The sequence below is a fragment of the Peromyscus maniculatus genome, chromosome 2 (genome assembly GCF_049852395.1).
Source record: "Peromyscus maniculatus bairdii isolate BWxNUB_F1_BW_parent chromosome 2, HU_Pman_BW_mat_3.1, whole genome shotgun sequence".
In the NCBI taxonomy this organism is placed as follows: Eukaryota; Metazoa; Chordata; class Mammalia; order Rodentia; family Cricetidae; genus Peromyscus; species Peromyscus maniculatus.
In genome coordinates this window covers 129,760,062-129,766,971 of record NC_134853.1, presented here as the reverse complement: position 1 = coordinate 129,766,971, position 6,910 = coordinate 129,760,062, and positions in this window count along the sequence as shown.

Below are 6,910 nucleotides of genomic sequence, written 5' to 3'. Positions count from 1 at the left end.
CTAGTCCAGGCTCATTTTTCTGTATTATGTTTTCTTCCCCACAGGAGATTCCTACCCTCAGTTTTATTGTAAAAGTTTTCCTGGTTATCTTTGTAAGTTCTGCCACAGGACTTGTGTACCCCTAAACAATATTGTATTAGGATCCTGGCAGGAGACTGATGGTACACTCCAATTAGGATAATTCTGGGAGAGGTAAACTATTTACAAGCACGCCAGCAGGGCATGATAAGAACATAAGAATAAATTAGTCTGTAGCTGATAACAGTGTTCTTACCTCTAGGTGTAGGTGGAGAGAATGGGGAGCAGGGGGGCAGCGGGGCAGAAGGGAGGGACTGGAAACCAAAGGCACAGTGGGTTGTGGTAGAAGGGATGCCTGGTAGGAGCTGAGACATACAGAGAAGGTAAAGAGCCAGACTACAGCGAGGCACACAGTGAGAGTATCAGAGAATAATATCCAACTCTGCCACCCCGTAGTATTCCAACCTTCCTGGGTGCCTCCCATGAGACAAACCTAACCAAAGTAAAAAATCAAAGGAGGCCATTGGTATAAATCTCTGCCTCCCTGGAACCAAAGGAATATGGAGAGTGAATCTGGAGAGATAAGTGGAAGACAACTAGCAAATATACCTTGATTTCTTCAGCCTGTTGCAAGTTATATAGATGGGATTATATAGTTATATCATTCTGTGACCTGCCTTTGGGGCTTGCTCATTATAGGAGTCAAGCATGTAGCTATATAGTTAATATTCAGTTCTGTACAATGTTCCCCTATATGGCTTTATCATGAACTGCTTAGCCTTTCTGTAGCTGATGGACTTTTAGGCCCTTTCTAGCTTTTTAATATTTAGAACTAATGCTGCTATGGATATTTTACCATAGATCTCTTACTGCAAGAATGAAAGTTATGTGTGCAATTGTTATAGCTGCACAAACACACTGTCTTAACTATGCCCATAATTGATATCTGTGTATGATATAAAATAGGGGTGAAAGTTAATGTTTTCCATACTACTAATCAACTATTGAAAAGCCTTATCTCTTCACAGTTGACCTACAAATGCTTTCTACAATATCTCATTGTGTACTAGGCTTTCATAGATTATTTGTATATTTTTCTATATCTTTGCCAAAGCACAGAAAGTCTCAATTATTTAGTTCTATAACAAGCTTTGATATCTGATGGGATGAGTCTTTCTTCCCACTTCTTCAGAAGTGTCTTGGCTCTTCCAGGAATAAGCTAAATTCCACGAAAAAGCCTATTTGAGTTTAATGAGAATCAAATTGGATGGATCTAGGCATAATTTAAGGTGTTTGATGCTTCTGAAATATTTTTTGTTTTAAAAGTACATTATTTAAAAGTAAGAGGACACAAATAAGTGAAAATAAAAATGTGTGGAAAATATGTCTACCATTTTCAACACCATAGCAGAATATGTTCTTCTAGACTTTTTCTTTTCTCCTCTTCTTGTGGGTACTGGGGATTGAACCTAGAGTTTTGTATGTGCTGAGCATATGCTATACTCTTGAGCTACATTCTACTCCCCTGGATCTTTTTTCTGATCTTATAATAACTTACAGTTTTATAACACTGGGTCTTTATCCTCAGTGATGGTCCAGTTTTCCACTACCCAAGCTTTTAATGTCTTTCTATAAGGTTGTCTGATATTACCTCTAATGGAATTCATGCACTTGTGTGGTGATATTCTGTTTTACTCATTAACAAATACAATTTGCCTGAAGATCAGAGGATAGAGCCAACTACTAGATTAAACATAGAGGTCAGGCAGTGGTGGCACACTCCTTTAATCCCAGCACTTGTGATCTCATGCCTTTGCTACCAATATTTGGGAAGCACACACACCCTTAGTCCCAGCACTAGGAACGTTGAGAAAGGAATATAAGGAGTGAGGAGACAGGAATTCAGGTCCTTTTGGCTGAGGACTTCAGAGCATTCAGTCTGAAGATTCATGGAGACAGGATCTTCTCTTTTGGGCTGAGGAGTTGGTGAGGTGAGAAGTGGCTGTGGCTTGTTTCTTCTGATTTTTTAGTATTTACCCTGATATCTGGCTCCAGGTTTTTATTATAAGACCATTTACAATTTGTGCAACATCTGGTGTCCAACTTTTGGGACACGAATTCATGAAAAAGCCTCTTGTCTGTGGCTTTGCAGCCACCAGCTCAGGCCAGAGCTGCACGCAGCCAGAGTCTCCACCCCGCCTGGGCCGGAGTCCCTTACCCTGCCGGCTAAATTCTTGTTGCAGCCTCTCTGCAGCAAACTCCATAGGTTTTGGGGCTTCAAAAGCCACAGGAGTTAGCTGCTTTTGGACGTTCCCCGGTGCAGACAGCTGACTCCAAGCCCAGGCTCAGGCTCCAAACACACCTGAATTAGCTGCTTTGACAGGTCCCCTGTGCAGACTGCTGGCTCTTTGGCTTCTCCCTTCTCCTGCGTGGTAGGTCGTGGCTTTCTCTGGGCCCCCTCCACGGGCTGCTGCCACACTGTCATCTGATTCATCATTATCAGCAGATTTGGTGAGTCAATTGGGATTTCTTAAAGGGAGAAATTAGTTAAAAGAGAGTTTTTTTTCCCACATTAAAAAAATGGGAAACACTGTTACAATGGAAGGAGTTTGGTCTCTGTTTGATAACACACTAGACAGTCTGAAAATGGAACAATTAAATGAGAGGATAATTAACTTAGATAGGATTGATGCAATGTCAATTATAAACAATATTGGTTTGATCATTCTTATTTTATCCCTAAAAAAGTTGGTTGTTATGAGTGTCAAGATACAAGTCTTAGAAAAACTTATTAAAACAGATCATAGAGATATTCAGATCTAGACAAAGGAATTTAAAGGAGAACCAATTTCAATTTCAGCATTGCATTTTAAGGTTACAGAAGAATAGCCTAAAGGTTTCAAACAGCCAACCTTAATTTATCCAGTAACCTTACAGGAACTGCCAAATGATAGGTATCCCCAAGACTGTATAAGAACTGAATGGACTCCTGTGCAAATGTTAGATTTGAGGAGATTCAAAGAAGCCATAATTTCATACGGCATGCACTCACTGTTTATGAAGCAAATGTTAAACTTGTGGTCAGTTTGTGAGCCGGGTGGTGGTGGTGGTGGTGGTGGTGGTGGTGGTGGTGGTGGTGGTGGCGCCCGGCTCAATGATATTTTTAATACTGTTTGTTATCTGGGTCAGTTTGGTTCAGTGACTTAATCCCTTGTAAAACTCTGTTAAAGATTTCCGTAAAGTGTCCCTCATTCCTTCCCAATGTGATGCTTTCTATGCTGTTCAATAAACACAGAGCAAAGCCCTTTGTTAGAGACAGACACACAGGACACATGTAGTCAGAAAACAGATACGCCCAGACACACAGGACACATGTAGTCAGAAAACAGATACGCACAGACACACAGGACACATGTAGTCAGAAAACAGATACGCACAGACACACAAGGACAGATTCACAAGACAGCCTTCAGGCAGGCACAGATTCAGACTCATAAACAGACAAATGGAGAACAGGAGACAGGGAACATGAAGTAGATCATTCAAGTCTTGACTCGATCTTGGTTCAATGATTCCAGGGAGAGGAGCTTTTATTTCCTTAATGTGACACTGATGCATTACTAGTGACTTGGAGTTAATCACCAATGTGTTTAATCCACACAAATATAGACAACAGCTGATTCCAAGGCATCCTATATACCAACTATGAAAGACAGAGGCACACCATTAAAGAAGGGGTAAAGGCCTCCCTTCCCATGGACACGATTTCTTTCATTTCTTTTTCTTCCTTTATTCAGCCATTCTTTAGTTCCTCTTTCTTCTGCCTATCTAACAAATATTTGCAATGTTTGTGGAGGCAGTTTCTTGTTACATAGCCCAGGCTGTTCTCCCATGTGCTGGGATTACAGGCATGCACCACCACAATTGTCTTCCTTTTCATGGGCATAATGATTTTTCAAGTAGTTCTTGGAAAATTCGTGGTCTCAGAAAGAGAGCACACCATAAGTGCCAAATAGTGGATTCTAGCTCCTACCAACTTACCCTTAAAAACAAAAACAGGAATACACACTCTAACTTAAGCAGACTGCAGAGGTTTTAGGGAAGGATTTAAACAAAACCTTAGGCCCATGGAGTGCCTTAAACTTACGACTGTGACCACTTGAACAAATTCTTTCTTATACAGCTTCCTCCAGAACTAGTTTGAGAGTGATATCTGTGTCTTCTCAGTGTCTTTCCAAAATATTGCTGATGCCACCACCCTTCATTAGCATAGCCTTGTCCAGGTACTGTCATGTGTGCTCAGAAGGAACATCTGGTTCTCTTCATTTGCCCAACAGCTATTGGATACCTTCAATATGCCAGGACCTGCACAGAGTCCGGGGGATGACCAAAAGCTAGTCCACAGTCCAAGACCTCACCCCGACTAGTGCCGATAACAAGCATGACTCACTGGGTGTGTCAATTACTTTTCTGTTTCTATGGTAAAGCACCACGACACAAAGCAACTTCGGAAGAATGGGTTTATTTGGGCTTACGTTCCAGAGGGTTCCATACGTGCATTGAGCGGCAGGAAGCAGACAGCAAGTGACAGGCACAGCTGCAGGAGCAGGGAGCTGAAAGACCATCTCTTCAACTGGAAACTGTGAGTGCTAATTTATGTTTTAGTTTAAATTACTGTGCGTAAGAGATCTATAAAACAAAAATGCCTCTAATCTGTAAGCCCTGCTTGCACAAGGACAGATAATTTCTGGAATGCTGGGGGCTGTTCATAGAAGATAACAAGCCACGTGCTTTCACTCCTATAAACAAGGTTGGTTGTCCCGACTGCTCAGGATGTGCATGATCACAAGTAGGCAGGGAAGTACATAGGCAGGAAGTACATCTGGATGTATGCTTGCCCCTGATTGGATGAAGAGGGGAAGTATGTAGCCTTGTGGGTTTCTACTTTAAAAGCTGCCGACTAATGTAATTCACAGCCATTCTCTGGGAATCCCAGGTATGGACCTGGCCAGTGTCCATCATCCTAGTCAGTATTTAATAAAGCTTTATTCAAAATTGGTAATTCACAGCCATTCTCTGGGAATCCCAGGTATGGATCTGGCCAGTGTCCATCATCCTAGCCAGTATTTAATAAAGCTTTATTCAAAATTGGCTCAAAAATTGTGGTAGTGGTCTTACTCTTGCCCAGTGGGATTAACAGAACAAAAAGCAGGGAACAAACCGGAAGTAGAGTGAGGCCATGAATTCTCAAAGCCTACCCACAGTGTGGTATTTCTTCAAGCCTCTGTGTCTCCTCAAACAGCTTCTGGAACTGGGGACCAAGTGTGCAAATACGTGAGCCTTTGGGGGACATTTCTCATTCAGATCACCACACTGGGCCATCTAACAGTTTATTTCTTGAAAGATGCTCCAAGAGTATCAAGTAAAATACTGAGTGGTAGCTGCCAAAGTGGGAGGAGCTGGAACTTGGGCCGCTGAGGGGGAGGGGAGTATTCTGCTCGGCTTTTCTTACTGCCAGGACAGCAGTGCCTGGCCCTGGGTGTGTGTCCCAGGTATTGCAATGAGGGCTGGGTGTCCAATGGCAGCCTGTGCTTACACAAGCCCCTGCCCATGCTTCTGGGGCTCTTCAGGATGGGGAGGAATGACAGAGCCCCGCCCCAATGCCACGCTAAGCCAAGAAGTACCTGGTTCCTTGCTGCTTTATAAACTGGTCCTCATAAACACTTCCCAGGTCCTAGCCTGCTCACTGGAGGGCTGAATGGGATGCAGATTCCATTATCTCTGCCTTGCCAACACTGAAGCATAATCACTCTTCTATACCTGCCTCAATTCCTGACCCAATCTATTGCAATAAATAAATTCAGGAAGGATTTATATTAACTAATAGTGCCCTATACTATAGTGATTAAGGGAAGAGATTCATAGTTTTCAATTTGAGTTCTGAATTTTCTATGTGACTTAGGGCAAATTAAATATCCTCTCCGGGGCTGGGGATATAGCTCAGTTGATAGAGGGCTTACAAAGCATGCGCAAAGCCCTGGGCTCAATCCCCAGAATTGCATAAACTGGGTGTGGTGACACAGGCCTGTAATTCCTGCGTGTGGAAGCGGGACGCAAGAGGATCAGAAGTTTGAGTTCATCCTTGGCTATATAGGGATGTTTTCTGTTCTTCATCATAAATGAGGGTAATAACAGAATTGATCTCTTTAGGTTGTTATGATTTTAAAGTGATGTGTAGGTAGAAGACTTAGAACAGCCCAGAACCTAGTGAGCACAGTAGAAGTGTTAGCTAGAGCTGACTATGGAGTCTGATCTGAGTACCGACATCACCTCCTTTTATCCTCACAATGGCTGTGTGAGATTGGTACGTTTTTTTACAAATGAGAAGTGTGTAACAGAGGTATCATGTGAAGGAGGGTAAGCGGCTTGCCCAAGGCTCAGGGTAAGCAGCATAAACACACAAGGCCAGGCTGCTGCTACCACAAAACCTGTATGAAGCAAATAATGCAATGAAGAAAATAGAACAAGATGAGGGGGTTTGACAGAGACAAGCGATCCTCTGAGGAAGCAACATCGCCGTGTTGCTCTTCCCAGCCAGTGGCCTGTGTTCAGAGGCTCTCGGTTACTGCCACGGGCTTCAGCAGCACTCACTATTGTTAGCAGAGTATCAGATCCTCATTTTCCTTCGCTCATGTGGCCCCCAGAACCCTCAGGCATGTTTGCCGATGGCTTGTTTAGTTTATCACAGGAGGAAAAATGTGTACCGCCAAGGAAAATGGATTCTGCATCATTAGAAAAGCCACTCCACAGCAACCAGACAATTGTAGTCTAGAGCAGTGAGTTCTTTGACAAAAGGAAGCACACTGTGATCTGGGGGGGGCGGGGGGGGGGG